Source organism: Macrobrachium rosenbergii, chromosome 36 (assembly GCF_040412425.1).
Source record: "Macrobrachium rosenbergii isolate ZJJX-2024 chromosome 36, ASM4041242v1, whole genome shotgun sequence".
NCBI classification, from domain to species: domain Eukaryota; kingdom Metazoa; phylum Arthropoda; class Malacostraca; order Decapoda; family Palaemonidae; genus Macrobrachium; species Macrobrachium rosenbergii.
Genome location: NC_089776.1, coordinates 24,868,377 through 24,890,163, shown reverse-complemented (window position 1 = coordinate 24,890,163; position 21,787 = coordinate 24,868,377). Strand labels below are relative to the sequence as shown.

Below are 21,787 nucleotides of genomic sequence, written 5' to 3'. Positions count from 1 at the left end.
TGTTGTTTTTCATATTCAAGAAAAACATGGATACTTTTGACAGAATTTGACTTAGAAAAATTTTTATTGAAGGTTCTTGCACACAAGAGTGAAATGAGATGTAAACCCTCTTCAGTAATCTTTTCTTCTATCCATTATACCCATGAATATATCTTGGGAGATACTTGGAAAGGACTAAATTTGCTTTGTTGGGGGTGGGGCAGGGCGGGGGATGGATTTCAATTCGCAAAAACCGTTGGAGTTTGCGGTTGAATATCGAAAGTTCAGCACAAATATTGGAAAATGTCCCGAGAAGATTGTACCTTTGCTCTCTATCTGATTTCATAATACCTCCGGATAGATTGGCTAAGGATGCTCTTCAAATCCTTTACGAAAGCAATAAATGACATCAGAGATTATGGACTATGCTTTAACGCGAGCATCTTAACTTCTTGGTTGTATTAAGTTGCAAGAGGCAATGGGCAGGAGATAAATTCAAAACAGTTTTGTTATCCTTCATGTTTACAAATCGAAATATTTTCACAATATTTTACAAACTGACGAGCACTTTTAGAAATTGTTCGTGTAAAGGCTTCATTTTCGAAGAATTGTGTTAAACATACTGACAGCTCTCTATCGCGTGGGGACATTTTGGCATTTGCTGTTGTCTATTTTAATCTTTCTTGCAAATACTTTCTGATTTCCAACTTTTCGCTATTCATTTAGACTTGTATTATATATCGTATATTATATATAATTCATGATATATTACACACATATATATGTATATATATATATATATATATATATATATATATATATATATATATATATATATATATATATATGTATGTATTATATATATATATATATATATATTATATATTATATTATATTATATATTTTATATTGTTTATTATATATTGTATAAACCATCTTAATTTTCAAGACTTTATACGTGTCCTTATTCCAATTTAGTATCCCCTGCGTCGCTGACCGATCTATCATAATGCGGCCTGTAAATAAACTTCATGAACGAATACGAATTAATGTAATTTCTTTTGAAAACGTTTTAGGGTAAATTTTACTGTTCTTTCAGTAGTTGTGCAGATTGATAATTCAGTTATATCACTTTTTAATTTGCAAGTATTTTTAACCATATGACCTGTTCCTACAGAAATATCCTTTTAAACACTGGCACCCACAGTTGATCATAGCAGTTGAATTTTTCTTAAATTGTGTCTGTCTAAGGTTGCTTTACGGTCACAGCATCTCATAATTTGGTTTTGAAAGAGGAAAAGCTTGAGAAATTTTATTAATACAAATTAGTCCAAATATTTAAAGTGCAGTACAAAGAGCAGCAGCTTTGCGTTGAAAATGCTGACCTTTTTCTTTGTTCCAATTGCACTTTTCTGTGCATTGTATGATTACCAGACTGTTATCTTTTGCTGTTGGCAGCTTTGCAAAAACAGCCCACTTCATAAATAACAAAGACTTTGTGACTTCCCTCTTTAAATACTTTTACTCCATTTCTACTTTGCATCGGTGTATGCAGTGTTTGCTCAGCACCAGAGGCTTCCGCTGGATAATACTGTTTAAAGCATGCAGTAAATTTCTCATATAGACTTTAATAAAGACCGAAGCCTCGCCGCTTTCTACAGTTTACTTCTCATCAGTTTCTTATGGCAGCTTCATATTAATCTCCACAATTCTTCGAACTTTACTTTTACTCAGTTCTCACCTCTCATTCAAGAATATATCATCCTGGAGAGTTCAGCGGAATTCTAAGATTGTGACTCAGTGGTCTCGAGAGACCAATTCTTAAAAATAAGGATCCACAACGAAAATCCGAAACGACTTCTTTCAGCTAATTCAGTCCCATGAACAAACAAGTAAAAAATGCGCCGAAGTTTCTTCGGCGCGATCGAGTTTTCTGTACAGCCGCTGAAGCATATAACCAAGGCAACTGAAAATGGATCTATCTTTCGGTGGTCTCGGTATAATGCTGTATGAGCCGCGGCCCATGAAACTGTAACACGGCCCGGTGGTGGCCTACCCTATATCGTTGCCAAAAGCACGATTATGGCTAACTTTAACCTTAAATGAAACAAAAACTATTGAGGCTAGTGGGCTGCGGTTTGGTATGATTGATGATTGGAGGGTGGATGATGAACATACCAGTTTGCAGCCCTCTAGCCTCAGTAGTTTTTAATCTGAGGGTGGACAGAAAAAGTGCGGACAGAAAAAAAGTGTAGACGGACAGACAAAGCCGGCACAATGGTTTTCTTTTACAGAAAACTAATAGTTAACTAGGAACCTAAAGTATCCAAAGAAATAATAATAGTAAAAAAGAGCTCGGGTTTAAAGAATGGCTTAACAAACCGTCTACTGAAGAGCAAAAATAACGGTCATCACGACTCACTACTTGAATCATGTTTATTACTTTAGTAGACATTTACGCAGCTTTCATTAAATCCAATCATATTTTGAAACCGAGCTTCAAATTTATTTCATCTCGTTTTCCTCCTGTGGCCCGTTATTTTTGCGCACACGAGTGCATGTAGGTGTGCGCTTCGTTAAGCAGAACTTATTCCTTTTTAATCTCTGACAGTTGCTCTCGCCTGAAACATTTGGATATATGATACTTGAAGCACAAACTAAATATTTCTTTATCCGTAATTTTCTCTGTTGTTATGGAATTGCATTAATTTTTCCAACACTTTTCAGCCCATATCTCCATTCGTGTTTTTAAGTAAAAAAACATCAGAACGAATGAATTTCTTCATTCTTGAAATAGGTAGCCTGATATATGTCGTTTAATATTTTTCCTTCTCTTCAGCGCTTTATTTAGAATTATTTTAAGAAACATAACTGTTTGATTGCCACCTCTTTATATCTCTCTCTCGGATGTAATCCGGAAAAAGATAAAGATAAACTGGTGTTGGATCTCCTCTTTCTTTGTTCTTAGAATAGCTATGTGCAGAGAGAGAGAGAGAGAGAGAGAGAGAGAGAGAGAGAGAGAGAGAGAGAGAGAGAACTAAACACATTCTGCTTATAATAAAAACTAACATGTTGGAATGCATGAAGATCCTTAGTTGATAAGGGGTAAAGATAATGATATGCATTTATTATAACCTTTTTAATGCTGTTACTTTGTACAACACTTACAAAAATACAGTATTTTAAACGCCGAGTGTTATAATAGACTGTTTATCTTCATGTTTTAATGGAAATCTTATGTATACTTATCAGAGTGGAGCAAATTTTCTACCTTTTAAAACGAGAAAAATCTTAAAATGTTTGAGAGGTTATCTCATGTTATGAAATATTTGATTATTATTCCATGTCATTTTAAGCATGTGCAATTTGATATTGCATGATTAATCTCCTTTGCGTTTCCTGGTATACCATATATTTTTAAGTAGGTCGCACGGTTCAAAGGAACATTCACATATTGATTTCAGATCTGTCTAAGATGATGTACAAAGGTGTTTTTAATATATGATTGCCATCATTTTGCTTTTTATACTTGTAAAAGTTTATTTCACCTATAGGTATAGTTTCCACTCAAAGCAAGGGATAATTTTTTTTTTTACTTTCCTTGCATAACACATGCACATTTAGATGATTAAATTCCAACTGTTCAGAATTTCCTTAATCATTTTATTGCTACCAATGTGCTGATGCGCAGACAAAATATGAAGCAGAATTCGAAGCAGAATTCCAAAACAGAAATACTCAAAATAAACAAATAATAATGACATTCCTCCTTCATCTGATTTTCGATAAGCCCACCGGTAATTAGTGTGCATCGCCTTCCGGACCTAAGCAAATTATTGATGAATAATTCGCGTAATGAAAATGACTTTTTTCCTAACTCCGTTAGAGTTAAACTGATTAAATTTCAAAAATATACCTTCAAAACATTTTCTGCTCATTTTGAATTGGGAGAAAAACATCCCTACTAAAAAGCGGACACGAAATAATAATGATTTTACGGCAATGGGAATTCAATTCCCGTTCGACTTTCTAAAAAATTCGGGATAACAATGTTCGAGTCCTTTTCCACGAAAAAAAGTAGTTGGCAAAGTGTGGCATGTTTTTTTGCAACATTGCAGAGACTGGTCGACGCACAGAGAAATGGGAGTAACCCCGAACCGTGTGTATGCTCGTCGATATCATTTCATCTGAAGATTCATCTGGCAGCCTAACCCCTACAGAGGAATACAACGCTTTCTTGTTGATGCAATAGCCCGGCCTATTCAGATACTCCAGCTTTCCCTCTGCAATAGACGTCTACCTCATGGGACCGGAGAGAAAGGGCTATAATCCAATAAGAGTATTTCCTGATTAACAATGGTCAGATCTCATTGAGGAAAAATGGAGCCCAATCTGCTTACTGTTCTTCAGCCCAAATCCCCTTCTCGGGGTCTAATTGGCTTAATGGATTATGGACCGGTCTTTTAGAATGTGTCACACTCCTTTAACATCTCGCTCTTTCTCCTCTTTTTCTCTAGTTTTCTTCACTCCTGCTGTGAAGTGCACCATCCCTGTTTCTTTTATCCTTTGTCACTGCACTTTACACTTAACCGTCCATTCATTTCAAATAATAAACGGATTATGAGTTAATAAAGTGGAGAAGAAATTTTTTCATATTGTTAAATTACACAAACCAATACCAAATTGATTCGTCGTTGCGTGAAAGAGTTTGATTTCTAGAATTTTGTTTCTATGAGTATTAGACTGGTCCTTCTTGAAAAATAAATATATTTTTCAATATATTTTTGTAAATCATTACCAAGCAGAGCAGTTGATGATTCTGACAACACAACTACTTCGCAATAAAAGTTGATAACTTGAGAAATGTAATGCGTTGCGAAATTTTCTTTCTTTTGCAGATTCTAAAAGAATCAAGACTTTTAAATGATGAAAAAACTTGCTAAAAGTATCTGTATTTCACCACTCTTGCGGCTACTATTCGTTGTTATCACTAACACCAACTTCACCACTTTTGATAACTTTAATAACTGTGATTATAGCAATATCTCCGGAAACAATTGGTAAAAAACTAGAGGAACGTTTCCTTTCGAACACCCTAAATTCCCCTTCACACTTATGAGTAGAAAATATTTTATACAACACTGCAATGTAGAAACATGTGCTCTGTACAACAGGTAATTATCGGAAACATATAACGAAGAAAAATTCATGTGATCTTTTACATACTCGTGTCAACCAGAATACCATAAATGGCATTGGCAGTGACTGAATTTCCCGCTGATAAAAAACAGCTCACCAGCCAGGGGCCTTTCCTAGGCTACACCATATTATAAATAGTCTGGCCAACATATGCTCTGCATTCACAGAATCGAAAACACGGAATTACCAACATACTTCTTCCATCTCTCCAGTGCAATCGGTTGCCTCGTCTATTGATGAGAGGGTGGAATCGATTTCCCATTAGTATCGGTTCCAGTCGAATGTCAAAGGTCACGATAATACCTTCATGCTGTGAAACTACACTTAGCTTTTAGCCACCACAGGCTTATTTCCCTAAAACTTCATCCTACTTCGGGCTAGATTTCTCTCAGCTAACTCTTATTAAGTTTTCATTTATAAAATTTTTATAAGGGTGTGTGTGTGCCTGTTATTGACCATTAAATGACAGAGCAAGTTCCAGTTCCTAAATGGTTTCAAATACAACCAAGATGCAACGGAGTGACACAAATAGCATTTTCAAACACGTCGCAGCAAAAGCGCTTTATCCCCGCTCGGGAGTCAGTGAAAGTACGGACCAACTACTGTCAGCCTCAAAAATACTTCAAGAGAAAGTTCTCTTGCACACCTGCATAGATAACACCATCAATCACTTGTCCATGTGCTGTATGTGAATAATAATTTAACCGGCAATGAAATGCGAATATGATTTTCAGTTTCCATTTGATGTGAATTCACATCTAAAACGCTAAAAAATTACAGGCACCCAGCAGTGCCATCATTAACACGATGATACTGCCGGGTAGAAAACTTTTATTTTTTATCTCAAAGTCAGTGCACCATATTATTATTATTATTATTATTATTATTATTATTATTATTATTATTATTATTATTATTATTATTATTATTATTATTCATAAGATGAAACCTATTCATATGGAACAAGCCCACAGGGTCCACTGACTTGATATTCAAGCTTCTAAAGAACGTGATGTTCACTGAGAAGAAGTTATAAGGTAAAGTATATCTTAGTTTAACCAGACCACTGAGCTGATTAACAGCTCTCCTAGAGAGGGGTGGCCCAAAGGATTAGACTTATTTTACGTGGCTAAGAACCAATTGGTTGCCTAGCAACGGGACCTACAGCTTATTGTGGAATCCGAACCACATTATATCGAGAAATGAATTTCTATCACCAGAAATAAATTCCTCTAATTCTTCATTGGCCGGCCGGGGACTCGAACTCGAGCCTAGCGAGTGCTAGGCGACAACTCTACCGACTCCCCCAACGAGGAACTATTAAGAAGAAGTAAGAGAAGGTAAAGGGAAATACAAAAGGAAAAGATTCCACTTATTAAAAAAGAAAAATAAATTAACATAAATGGATAAAAACGTATAAAAATGCAAAGAGAATAGTATTAGGGTAGTAACGCATTGCATCTTCGCTTGAACTTCAAAGTTCCAGTTGCACGACGTCCTCTGCCTCTACTATACTTTCAAAGAAATCTCTCTCGCAGGCCAGTACAGCTGACCTAATAAATGGTTTTTCACATGATATTCATAGGCGTTAATTTAAGTTGCAGTCAAACGAGAAAATAAGGTTCATCCGTCAAGTGACTGGAGTCTGGAACGCGCATCCAAGATGCAAGAGATTTATAAACACACTTCTTTACATACAAGGCCTGACTAGAAAACTTTTTTACCCGGTCGGAAATTCACCTCAGACACTTCAAAATGAGGTTCATCCGTCAAGTGACTGGAGTCTGGAACGCGCATCCAAGATGCAAGAGGTTTATGAACACACTTCTTTACAAACAGGCCAGACTAGACAACTTTTTTCCCCGGTCGGAAATCCACCCCAAACACTTCAAACACTTTCTTAAAAGTTAGGATAAATGACATTGCAAGTAACTTCTTCATGGTTTATATATATGAATGGTAACGTAATTTGCAGTTAAATGAGAAAACAAGTTTCAGTCCTTGTAAGGACTGACCTATCTTCCAAGATGCAAATAAGTTAAAAGCACTTAACAATACCGACTATGACACGGCAGTAAGTGTTTTTTTTTTTTTTTTATTCCGAGCAAAAGAAAATAGCATTATAATATATACTTTAACGTTATTAAATTTGCTCATATATGAAATGAACAACAAATCAAGATGCCTGACCGCGAAGATAGATATGCAAAAGAAAGTAGAATTTTAGAGTAGAAGTTATATATAAAATGTAAGATTTAGTAATAAATTCGTAAAAATCTCTAAGTAACGGCATTGCAGTCATAAATGGTTCATAAAGTGTACGTGGAAGGGAATACTGAACTGAGGTGTCCAAACAGTGGAACGAATCAATAAATCAAAATTTGAAAAAGATAAGAGATTCAATAAAAAAATAAGGATCTTTATAAATATTTAATACGTTTCCCATCATCCAATATGATGCCGATTTAACGAATTCGAAAGGATTTCAGTTAAAGGGAATTATAAGAAATATCACTTTATCGTTTGTGCTAATTTCTTCCGTCACTATAATTTTTCGTTTTCCTGTGTCTCTGAGTGTTTCGGTCTTTCAACAACAAAAGGATTTCTGTGCATTATTCCCCTACACTGTCTTTCTCTCACTTCTCACTCTTTTATCGCCTTTCAGTCCCTCGAGCCCGGTTGATTTCAACACTTCACCTCTCCCAACCTTACTTCCTTGCTTCTAGGTCATGGATAGGACAAAAGGAAGAGTTAATACCATTAAAAATGCCAGAGTAGGGAAGCTATCTATCAAGTGTTAACGCGTACTTTGATAAGAACAATGCGAGGGCAAAGGCATTCAGAATTACGATAGTTTATTGTAAGGAACGAAAATATTTAAGCGAAGCAGAAACGAGCAAACACTTGTGCATTTCACCAACGAATTATTCACACAAGCGAAGTGAAGCAATCTTACATTTATTTGGCCTGGAATCATTTATACAGAGGATTTGGTCTATAAGTCTTGATATGAACAAGCAAAGCAAATTTGAATCGGATCTGCAACTGATTAAGTTCAATCAGACGACATATATTTTGAGATTTAATGAATGCAAATTTTGTCCTCTAAAGAAGCATCTCCCTAACGACCGAACCCAAATGAAGTCCAATTTTTTTTATAGGGACGCAACGAAAAGCATTTCCACGTTCAGGTTTAGCATCTGTGCTGAGATTTTTTTTAATTGGATCAGCACAAAGGGAAAATAACAATCCAACAGTTAATATCATAACAGAATAGTGTCATTAGACTTATGTTCGCAAAATAAAATTTGCATTGAATGTCTCAGTATGCTGACCCTTCAATTATGGTTCTAGACAGTTTTGAAGCAATAGCTCTAAAGTAAGACTAATATGAGCAAAGTATGAGGTTCCACTCCAGTGAGATTTTAGGGATGATCTGATGTTCCTCAGCCACGTGAAATGCAAACAATAATTGGCAGAATTAAAACATAAATGATCTGAATAAGAAAAAAATGAGTTGTAAGGAAAGAAATTTTAATTTATAAAGGTACATAAAACAAAGAACGAACAAAATCGTAAAATGAAAGGATCAACCACAACCAGATGAAAAAAATGATCATTTTCCTCTTATCATCCTCTGTAATTTATAAACGTGCGAAAAGGAACTGGAGGAACGTAGATGTTATCAGGGGTTTCTGCTCTTCAGTGCTTTCATTTATTAGAGAGGGAAGGGAAACATTTAAGAAAAATGCAAAAAAAAAAAAGAAAGAAACGTTTTTCCAGAAAGAACTATGGGATAAATTTCCATGGTTCCCCATTCCAAGGAAAATTAACCAATTCCTCCTGGGTCAGACAAACTTTAAGGAAGCAATTTCTTATGGGTATAAAAAAAACTTTTTGTCATTTGCTATCCCCAGGAATATCAGTGAGTGGCAACTAGAATACGAATAGAAATAAGCTGTGAAAGACGTTGAAGTATATTTTCGAGAGAGAGAGAGAGAGAGAGAGAGAGAGAGAGAGAGAGAGAAACATGGACCTATATTTCCAGCACATACGCCAGTACTTACAAGTGTATGGAAGTATATATATATATATATATATATATATATATATATATATATATATATATATATATATATATATATATATATATATAAATATATATATTATGTGTATATATATGTATATATATATATATATATATATATATATATATATATATATATATATATATATGTGTGTGTGTGTGTGTGTGTGTGTGTGTGTTTGTATGTATGTAAAAAAATATACCTAATCGCATAATATTAATTTACTTTACTTTCATATTATAAACTATTCCACAATGGAGAAGGTCGGGTAGAAAAAGAAAATATTTATATAATTAGAGAGGATTTAAATATGAATGAATTTTATGCCTGATGGCTTATAAAGTTATAGACGGTACGGAAAAATGTGTTCTAATTTTTGTCATCTTTTTTAAATTACGTTATATTTATATACATGCATTGAAGAGACCGGTAAATGTAAACGATATCATTGAACTGCATCTAAAGATGTCATGGAAAGTATTTCAATGTTAATGTTCTATTCCTCTTAATGTTTTTAATTTTTGCTAAAGGCTCCTGTTATTCCTAATGTTGTTTTTTTTTTTTTTGCTCTTTAGCTTTTTTTTAATTGCTCAGTCATTTTGGTTAAAAACAATATTTTTTTTTTACCCCTTTGATCCAAAATTTTGGATTACTCCTGGATGCGAATTTAAAATTGTAGAGCGCTGAAACATTTTTTCTTTTAATTTCCAATTATATACATGATGTGGAACATTTATTAAAAATAGCATCTATTTATGCATGTATATATATGTATATAAATATAATATATATACATATAAAATTTATATATATATATATATATATTATATATATATATATATATATATATATATATATATATATATATATATATATATATATATATATATATATATATATATATATATATATATATTATATATATATATATATATTGTATGCATAAAACGCGTATATAATGCAACTATTTTTGGACTCCGGTCTACGAAAATTTGTCACTGAATCTCTTCTTAAGTGATGGAAAGTGACACCAGACTACAGGTTTTCATAGCCTTTATATGTGAAATAAAAGACTTTCCCTGCAATCTGAAAATGGTTTTATTCCATTGCACTTATAATTATGGTCGGAAAAAGAAAGTGACTTCCATTCCCTAATTCCAGTTTTTTATGACTTTCAAACTAAAAATTTTAGTAATTAAACTTAAAAACGCTCATTAGTCTCAAGAAGATAAAAACTTGAGAAATTCAGCAAACAAGTTATAAGAAATGGAATTTTTTTTTTTAAGTAACAGGGAGGAGACAGAAGGATTTTATCTCTCTTGGAATTCAGGAAGGAGGGTAGATTTTTCCGATTAAATGAAAAGATGTTTCACAGAATAATTACTGCCACCGACTGCTACCCTTGCCATCATTAAAAGTTTCAAAAGGAGTTTCTGTTAGGACTTCAGTATAGTTGTTTTCTATGGTAAAAAGATATTTTTGTCCTTTTAAAAGGATGTCGTTGGGGCAATTTACCCATAAATATTAAAGAATAATTCCTCCGAGCCAAATGTTCTTGAATGTCGAGTAAAAATTGGAGCAAGCTTGAGATTGGACGTTATTATTATTAATTTATTAAAATAGCTTAACCAGACCACTGAGCTGGCTTTCAGCTCTCATAGGGCTGGCTCGAAGGATTACATTGAAATATTAGTCCTAGGCCTGGGGCCAAGCACTAGGACCCAATAGGTCTTTCAGTACAAAGATGAACGAATTAAAATGAAATTAAAAACTGCACGTAGGCACATGCTCTCATACGGGAACACACACATACAATAAATACAGTACATTTACTCATGCTTCCTTACATACACACTAAAAAGGTATATTAAAATTCAGAATATAAGTTAAGTAATAATTTAAAATTTTGCCTTTATTTTAAATTCGACAGATGCTATAAGGGTTTTCGTGCTTTCATTATTTACTTATTTTTATATTTTATTAATTAAATCACAGGTCCTCATGAACATCAAAATTGGAACGACTGAAAATGTACAAGATTCTGACAAAATTTCCTCCATTGATTTATTTCCAAAAGTTGACAGTCGCAGTTGGTCATACTTTGGACATTCACATAACACCTGTCTGACCGTTAATATCACCCTGCACTCCGAGCACTCGGGAGCCGAGCCATGTGGGCTGCTCATTAAACGCCCATGTGTCAGACGAGTATGGTCTATTCTGAGAGGTGTTAGAATTACTTGTGCATCTCTCTCTCTCTCTCTCTCTCTCTCTCTCTCTCTCTCTCTCTCTCTCTGATGTGATGAGCTCCATTTTTTAACATTGTTTCATTTGTTTCAATTTATTATTTTCAGGTTCTTCATTCCATATGTATTGCCATTTATTTATGATACCCATTTTTATGTGTGCTACATAATCAGTAACAGGGATATTCACATCTGATCTTGTCATGTGGGTTGCTTCTTTGGCTGCTTTGTCTGCCTCTTCACTTCCTTTGATCCCTACATGGGCTGGGATCCAACATATTTCTACATTTTTTCCATTATTATATAATAAGTTTTGGAGAAATAATTTAATTTGTTGTACTATATTATTTTTTTATTTGTAACTGATTAGCTTCTGTAGTGCTTCTCGAGTCACTAAAAATCACAAAATTATTGAATGATGTTCCTTAATTATTTTTATAGCTGATCCAATTCCACACAATTCTGCTGTGGATACTGAAGCATTATTAGGAAGAGAGAACTGATAAGTTTTGTCTTGGGACACTGCAGCATATCCCACTCCGAGTTCTGATTTAGATCCATCTGTATATATTGAGTAATGTGGACCTCTTCGGCTTACATGCTCTATTGTATGTTGTCTATGGTGTTCTGATTTATATGAGTAGCTATACTTCAGATGTATTCAAATTTTCATTTTATTCATTGTCCAGGGAAGAGGTGATTTTACTATTAAAGGCACTTGTATATTTATATTTAGTGACTCGAACAATCTTCTAGCTCTAATTGGGAAAGGTAGTGGATGGTTATTTATAAATACATCTCTTAATTCAAATAATTTTTTTGTTGGAGAATCACTTGTCTGAACTCTTAGAGCACTTTTCATTGTTACTGCCTCTCTGTGGAGAGACAGAGGTGGTCCACCACATACAACTTGTAAAGATGATTTTGGTGATGATCTAAAGGCTCTTGAGCATATTCTATGGCCTTCATGGTGAACAGGGTCTAACATTTTCAGCGCTGCATCCGATGCTGAGCCATATACTTTGCTTCCATAATCAATGATAGATAGAACTGTTGCTTTATACAGTACAGTAAGAGTATGTCTATCGACTCCCCAAGTAGTGTGCGACAGTTTTTTAATTAGATTTAATGCTCTTTTACATTTTGATTTTACATATGTTGTGTGGATTTTCCAGTTGAAGTGAGTATCGAATATTAAACCCAAAAATTTTGCTGTTTGGCCAGTTGGTATACTATGGGGTCTGATTTTTAAATCTATTTCTCCACCTTTTTTCCACTTTATTTTTATAGAACACGATTGCCTGAGTTTTATCTATGGGAAATTTAAAGCCTAGAGATGAGGCCCATCCATCTATTTTTACTATGTTTTCATTAATGATTCGTTCTGCATGTTTTATTCAAGATGCTGAATAATATGTGGCAAAATCATCCATATACAGGTTACTTTTAATGCCAATAGGTAGATAATTACTGATATCATCAATTGCTAAAGTAAACAGTCTACCACTAAGGATGCTTCCCTGTGGAACACCATTTTTAAGTGGAAATGTTCTAGACAGGACATCAGTTTTCACCTGGAAACTGCGATTTGTCAAAAAGTTTTTTATAAACCTGGGTAAATGTCCACGGATGTTGTTGTTTTGTAAAGTTTTTAATATGGCATACCTCCATGTAGTGTCGTGCACGTTTTCAACATCTTAAAAGACAGCTACAGTAATCTGTTTTTGTTCAAAACCTCTACATAATGGTCTTCTTAGTTAGAGAGAGAATATAATTTACATCTGTTACACTGTGACCTGAACTGAGTAGGAATCAATATTTTATTTCTTCGAATGTGCCATGCTAGTCGAGCATTTGCCATTTTCTCTAACAATTTGCATAAGCAGCTTGTTAAAGAAATTGGTCTCGAATTATTTACATTACAGGGATCCTTTCCAGGTTCGAGGATAGGAATTATTATAGCTTTACACTGTTCATCTAGAAATAAATTTTGAAGCCATAAATGATTATAAAAATCATACAAGTATGATTTTGCCAAAGGTGCTTAATTGGCAGATCATCTCAAAACAAATATTGTCACCTCCAGGAGCAGATTTATTGCTGTTCGAGAGTGCATATTCCAACTCTAACATATTAAATTTTCTATTATAATATATATCTTTTATTGGTTCAAAATTTAATGTTATTCATTCTATTTTATTTTTCTTTGTGTGGAAGTGTTCATCTAAATTTTTATCACTACTTACAGTTGCTAAATTTTCTTCTATTATATTACTTATTTCTTTTGGATCACATGTTGTTTTCCTATCTTTTAATACGGCATGTCTAGGTGGTTTAACAAGGGTACCATTTATTACCCTGAATTTTTACCATATTTATTGTATGGGAGTATTATTAGAGAGATCCGAAACGTATTTCCTCCATGAAATGATTCTTCCTGGAATTACTTCTTTTTTTAATTTTTGCAGATATTTTGTTGTATAGAGGTTTTAGTGTGTCAATTTCTAGTAATAATATAGTCATTTTTTGTAAAGTTCCTTCTAATATTGGTAATGTTTTATTTATTTTAATGTACTTTCTATTCAAATTGCCTAATCATCTCCCTATTAAGTGTTTTATATTTATTAATTCTGTTAGCTTATCGGACCACCGTGGAACTTTGTGTTTTGTTAGATGGGGTTTTGAGTTTGTTATTGTTTTATCAGCAACATTTTTATTGAAATCAACAAGAAATTCATTGGTTTCATTGTGGTCTTTTAAATATTCAAATGGTGGGATATTTCTAGTGTGCATTTCATATCGCTCCCAATATGATTTATGAATGTTATAGTGAGGGACATGTTTTGCAGGATTATCTTGTAATAAGGAAATTGATACTGAGAAATGATCACTGGTGTGCAACTCATCAACTGGATTCCAATCTAATCTGTAAAACTGTACTTGCTGTACATAGAGTTAAGTTTACTGAGGAAAATGTTCCATGTGTTTTGAAAAATGTGTGCTAATTTCGTCATCATTTATACAGCACATGTTGTTTAAATCCATGAACTCTTCTATTTTACTCCCTGTTCTATTTGAGTTTGTACAATTACAGTAACGATTAAAATCTACTATTAATGTAGGGTCTTTGGTATAGTTAAGTAAATGTTTATCATTGTCATAATTTTTATTAGGTTGTTTGTATAAATTATAAATTACATAATTATCGTTTTTTATTCGTATTTTAATACTTGGTATTTACAAGTCAATAAGTTTACAGGTACTCTGTCATAACATACTTTGTTATGTACATATATATATAGCAGTACCTAAATCTTCTTCCTCTCTAGATGTAGCTACTAAGGTATATTTACCTATTTTTGATATTGTTTTGTTGACATGTTGTAAACATAATATCACGGGTTCATAGTCCCTTAGTAATCGTTGAGTTTCTCCCAAATGTAATCTGGTCTGTAGACCATCGTATGATATAATTATTGAAAATATTACGTTAGTGTGTTCAAGTGTTATTTTTTTTTTTTTGGATCATGAATTTGCATTTTTTCTAAAACTTTATTCGCGATATTTATTTGTTTTTTCTTTGTAAGATATTAGGTGTCCAATGCACATGCAGCCCTTTTCGCGAGTGTCTAAATTAGTAGTTTCTTTGTCCCTGTATCTTATAAAATTTCTAATAGTGTTTGTTAAACTGTCTTTTGTTATGCTTTTGTTTTTGTTGCACAGTTCAATGAAACATTCATTACATCCACATGTGTTTTCATGTGTCTTTTTTCGTTTACTCTAGTTGCACCAATTATGGGTGATGAAGTAATCTCTTTTCCCATCACGTAATCATTCTTGTTAATGGTTTGTTCCTCTGCTATTACTTTGATGTTCTGGGTATCTGTTTCCATTGTTTTTATTATTATTTTAGGAGACAAAGGTATATTCTTATCATTTTTTGGTTTATGTTCTATCTTCGGGTCTCCTGTCTTTGGTTTAATGGATGTATCCCTAATAATATTCGGTTTTTTGTTGGTCTTGGTTGGAGTTCTCTCTAAAGGCCTCTTTTTTTCTTTAGCTTCTAATTAATCATAACTTTCTTCTAATATTTGTGTTTCCATTTCTCTTAATATCTCAAATGAATTTGAACAAATATTTGTATACATTTCTTGGTTCTTTGCTATATTAGTTTCTTCTTGCAAAGAAGTTATTTATCTTTGAGATTCATATATCTCGGTTTTGTTACTCTTATCTATTTCCATTTTTTTTTATTGTTTGATCTTACTACAGTTCGTTTCCTAGCAGGATCATGCATTTCTCTAACTTTTAATTCTAATTTGACTTCTTTTATAAAATTCCCGTTCCAGCGGCTGTCAACTGTGCCGAGTCATTTCCATCAAAAGGGCCCAGAGGTACTTAAATGCTTATGGTCACTATTCATAAAGACTGAGACGAAAAAAAAAAATATATATATATATATATATATATATATATATATATATATATATATATATATATATATATATATATATATAATTGAAAAAATTTAAAAACCTAAAAACCTTAAAAGATATCAGCCTTTCATGGAGTTCGTTCTTCTACTAATGGCACAAGTGAGAACCGACTCCCAAATGTCCGCATCCCTACCCTACCCCATAGGGGATGGCGCAACACGATTAGTGGCCCAAGTCAAAGCCAAACCCGCTTGCTAGGACTGAGAGTATTACAAGAATAAAATCATCCTCACTCTAATCACGTTATGGGCAAACCGGATAGAATGCAGAGTCCTATCCCCAGAACCAGAACCCCCTGGAATCCATGATCTAGCCATAAAGAATAGTTCCGCCTGTGAGGTATTAATCTGATAACTCTTAGGTCCGAGCGTTATCAGGCAGTTGATGGTCCTACCACAATTCCCACTATTCAGCTTTGGATATAAACCCAGTCCCAGCTATGATATCTTTTCTTATTTAACAGGTCCAGTAAATTTTAGCAAAAGTGGAAAATTCCACAAAAATTAACCCAAACAAATATATAATTATATATGAGACTCTTGGACTCAAAACCGGAAACAAACTCCTGGGGTTCAAGAGCCCCCTCGCCACGTCAAGGTGGTTCCACATCGACTGGACAGCCAGCTTTAAAGAAAACATATTGATCGGAAGAAAATTGTATGTTTGAGATAATTTTAAGATTTTGGAACAAAGCTGGTTTGAAATTGTGCAGAACTTATGTAATTTATTAATAACTTATTTGGAAAGCAATAACCATAAATATGAGGACAGTATGCCATATATATAAGATGAGCCAATGGGTAAGAGAGGTGGTAGGATCACCATGTAACTGATAAGTAAACAGGAAATCTTTTTTTACTTACAAACCTCTTTCTCAGGAGAGATGATGGTGCTCTGCAGATAGCACTGTATGCACCGCTTCATGCACTGACATAGATGGTTACGGAATGAGGGGATTCGTAGTCAGGTGGAGAAGTGCAATACAAACTTTCGGACACTTGTACAGCCGCAGTTTCTGTAAAAATGAAAAATATACATTTATACTCATAGTCAAACTAAAATGAATAAATAATTTAAATCAAGACAGGATAAAAATTTAAATTGAAACTTTTTTGCTAAAGGCAGAGGTTTAAGAGTCCTTGGGCCTATTCTTCTGTGTTCAAAAGCTCTGGTAGACAATAGTTTCGTTGAACTACTCAATATTCCGGTCTACACTTTGGACACACAAATTTGTATACAACTGAATAAGATTGCCAAGAAGAAAGTAATAAATAAATTAGAAAGTTATTAAAAGGCTAAATAGAAAATTATTAAAACTATCATGTGAGTCTTGACATATTTAAAACACTTTTAAATATCATTTTCTATTCTTTTATTAGACAGTTGATTTTATGTTTCATTGTAAAAAAACGTTCCTCGATTATTCTTTTTTTGTCATAAGACGTTTAAAGGCATTCGATGAGCAGTCCCTTTTGTGCTAAATCTAGTTAAAAGTTTATTTACTCTGTTGAGTTAATTTCTTTACAGTGATTTCTGGTATTTTTTTTTTTTGTGGCACAAGAACGATACAGCCTTTTGGGTCCTTAGCAAGTCAAGTATATGGGAGAGGTTCATAGTCCTATGCTCTTTGTCTTTGCCCAAGCAGGTTCCAGTACCTATTTAGAGGCAAGTGGTCTTCTGCACGATAGTCTGGGATCTAGCAGGGTCGCAAGGATCATAAGTCGAATACTCTACCAGTAAGACATGGTGCCTACTGACCCATACTTAGTTTAAGGGGATGGCAGGTAGGTATTTCAGTGGATCTACCTGTCTATATGTGGTTCGAACTCGGCACAGCATGGTATAGTGCAGCAGATAAAACCATTTTTACACAAAAATGTACTTCCCGTTAAACGTAAAATAAATCTAATCAAGGCCAGCCCTGGAGAACTGTTAATCAGCTCAGTGGTCTGGTTATATCTTAACTCCTCCATAGGCCACTTTTTGAAAATTACTGGGTATCCACTCAAAATTCCAAAATAACTGCCATTTTTCAAGATGGCTGCTGGTCAAGGTTTTAACATAGAACTCATGTGCCTCTGGTCATGTTTTTATGCATTTGCTTTGGTTATACACATTTCAGGCAGAGTCACAAAGCAAAAGTAAAATGTATTTCTGTTAAAAGATTTCATATAGCATATACTGTATAAAGAAAGATGGCATCCAATATGGCAGTCAAAAACCTTAAACAATTGCATCTCAGGAGTCAGTAGGCATGGAAAAATGTCTTCCTGTTGAATATAATAGTTTGCAAGTCTATATATAATTTAGGTGCTGGTCTTATCTTTAGTTTTAGTTTAAAAGAGTGAATGTCAGTGCACAACCAGGGCACATTTGTGACTTCACTGCTGTGTGACTCAGCATGGGGTTCAGTGTCAGCTAATCTTGCTTTACTTACGCTGTACCTAGCTTTGCTTTAGTGTAGTTTAGTAGTTTAGTGTCCCAAATGTTGTCTAATAGCTGCATATCAATTAGCTGATGGAAAGTATATATAGCCTATAGTTGGTACATCTAATTAGACAGCCACACCTGAATTGGCAGGTGCCGAGCCAAGGGTAAGTGGGCTCTACACAGCTTGTTCATTTACTGACCTGGATGGTGTACAGATCACACAGGGCTTAAATGGCACTGGATAAATGATCGGGCTAGGTGTAGGGTGACTAAACCTAGCGCTATCCTATACATCAATGTGCATATCAGATTAAGGTGGTAAAAGGATAACCCCTCGGCCTTAGTCAAGAACTCATAATGGCAAGTGTAAATTCAATCACAGGCAAAAGGAAGACTAACTGAAGCAAATGTTGTCTTTGCCAGGAAGACAAGAAAAAGGAAGGTCTAACTCCACCCTTAACCTCTGTACATCATAATCCTGAACATAATGGGTATGTAATGATTTCAACTAAAGTGCCATTGTTCCAGGAGATTGATGAAATGCTGCTCAACTTTGACCCAGCAAGGCTGGATGAAGGTAGTGGCACAGAGGCAACACTGTGAAAAAATATGGCAAAATACCACAAGAGCTGTAGGATCATGTTTAATAATGCAAAACTTGCAAGAAAGCAAAGATCTACAGTTGAAGGTAGTGAACCACAGGAAAAGCATGCTAAACAGCATCAAATGAGTCATGACAATGAAGCATGCATTTTTTGTGAAAGTGTGACCTGTATCAGATCTTCGACAAGTAGTGACCATAAATCTCAACAGGAGACTACATGAGTGCACGCATACATTTAATGATGGTAAATTATTGGCAAAACTAGGTGCAGGTGATGCAACTGCACAAAAGCTGAAATACCATCTTGTACTGTAAATCTCCCTGGCCTTTACAATTGGGAGAGATCCCATCTTAGAAATCTTGAGAAAGAACAATGTCACATTGAAGAACCAGATGTATATCCACTGGTTCTATCAGAGCTGGTTAATTATATCACTGAAACCAGCGTGAGTTCAGATGGTCCTGCCATATTTCCTCTTGCAGACATATTCCAGTTATACCAGCAGCACCTGGAACAATTGGGCACTTACCTCACCCACTGTAAATACAACAAGATTAAAGAACAAATTGGCAGCAGAAATCCCTGAATTATAAGCACACAAGAAAGGAAGAATGTGCTACTTGTCTTGCAGAAAGATGTAGCTTTAGCCCTATCCCAGACATCCAACTACTCAGATACACTTGTGATTGCTAAACCAGCAAAGATACTGAGGAAGCATATTCTGGATCATTAGTCCAGGTTTGATGGCACCTTTGGTGAAGGATGCATCAACGATGCCATACCTCAAAGTCTGTTCCAGTTCACTAGTATGGTCGAACATGAAGCAGACAAAGTCACAGCTAAGGTTTGGCTCATCAAAGCCAGACCTGGCTATTGCTCAGCTCCTGCAGTACATCTTCTTCTCAAAACAGAAGGTAGGAGCAAATGTACACTGACACTCAAATGATAGGGAAACTCCTTTTCCAGTGTTCATGGGCATGGCTATCTATGCCAAAACTTGGAAGAGAAACCTGGTAGAAATGCTTCATATCATGGCATGAGCATTGCCTGTGACAGGGTGCTGGAGATTTTAGCCCGACTGAACAACAGATTAAGGAAAAAATGTATTAGCTTATTCAATAGACAATTACCTGCACTCAACCTAAAGCTAATCCCGATGAACCCCAGAACCATCGGGTCCCTCTTTCATTTCAAGGATAAAATCAGCCCCCTGTTTACCTCCGGTGTAGTCTACAAATATACATGTCCCAGATGTAATCCAGGCACATACATCAGATGTACCAGGAGGCTGCTAAAGATCCGAATCTCCTCTCACCAGGGGATTAGCTATAGAATATGTAGTCGACTATCTAATCCTGATCAGTCGAATGTGAGAAACCATAGCAAAACTTGCAAAACACATATAGACGCCAAGGACTTGAGTATTGTGGGAAGAATACGAAGCATGGGTGAACTGACCACCCTTGAATCTATAGTGATCAAATTGATTGTCCCTACCCTCAACCACCAATCAGCATCAACCCAACTTCACTGCATAGGTTGCTCTTGTTTTTAGGCTCTGTGTCTGTGCGCCCCCGCCTCCCCCATCTCTCTTCTCTCTCTCCACCTCCTGTTCTGCATTTCTTGTTAGTCTGGTTTACACTACCATTGTGGGTAGGTGTTTTGCGCTTCTTGTCTCTGCTTTTGGTTTTTCCCCGTGTTCTGTTTTTTAACCGCTAATATGGTGTAAATAAGTATCCAGTGTGTATATATCTTATCTATTATACGCAAATACTGTTTATTTTAATCGCTATTTCAGTCTGGAAGATGTATCAAGTGATACGAAACGTTGGCATTTTAATAAATGGATAGAAAACAGAATGCTTTTCCATAGCTCCATTATGTCTACTGTCTGAGTGTCTCCTCCTGCCTTCGTATATACATACACACACACACACACACACACATATATATATATATATATATATATATATATATATATATATATATATATATATATATATATATATATATATATATATATATATATATATATATATATAATGTACGTAAATCACGATACTTTTTTATCTCTAGTGTTGTACTGTGAGTGGTAGTGAGTTCAAACATTTAGAAGCTAATGGGCCCACGAAATTACGGCCCTACCATTCCTGAAAGCTAATGATGGATCAACAGGCATAGTGGCCGACTGGTACAATATAAGGCTTACAATCCGTGCGGCTGCGCTTGATTCCAGGCTATTTTGATCAAGTCCACTCACCTCTAAATAGGTACCGGAAACTTTCTAGGGCTAACCCTCACATAGAGATTAAAAAAAAAAAAAAAAAGGAAAATGTATTCAGTGATCACAATGAAAAATTATTGGGAAATAGTTTTAAAGAAATTAATTAGTAATACAGAATAAACACTTATAACCCGATTTACGAGGAAGAAAACTGGTTATGGATTACCTTTTAACAACTCATGATAAGAAAGGAATAATCGAGAAGAGTTTCAGAAAAATTTGAATTTAAACAGTGCAGTCACTCCCATTGGACGTAAAATGAAATGGCTCTCATCGTATTCAATATTCTCGACATAATGTGGAAACACAATTATTGCCTGAGGAAATGTTCATATTGGTCGTTTTGGGGGAGAGAATATTTGATGAAGGACACTATTGAATATCTGATGAGAAGTTACTCCTCGGTGGAGTGACCCCATCCTTCATCTGAATATGCAATTTTTTTAAAGGAGAACAGAGA

At 34.6% G+C, this 21,787-nt stretch overlaps 1 long non-coding RNA gene across 2 annotated transcripts in view; it reads right to left on the bottom strand.

Moving 5' to 3' along the window:
- Window positions 1-21,787, bottom strand: part of LOC136825021 (uncharacterized) — a 275,262-nt gene that overhangs the window by 54,011 nt on the left and 199,464 nt on the right. Inside the window, exon 4 of one of the 2 annotated variants that reach the window (XR_010849211.1) lies at window positions 16,872-17,023. This is a non-coding gene — a long non-coding RNA (uncharacterized lncRNA). The remainder of the gene's footprint in view (window positions 1-16,871; window positions 17,024-21,787) is intronic. The other variant, XR_010849210.1, reaches the window with a different exon arrangement.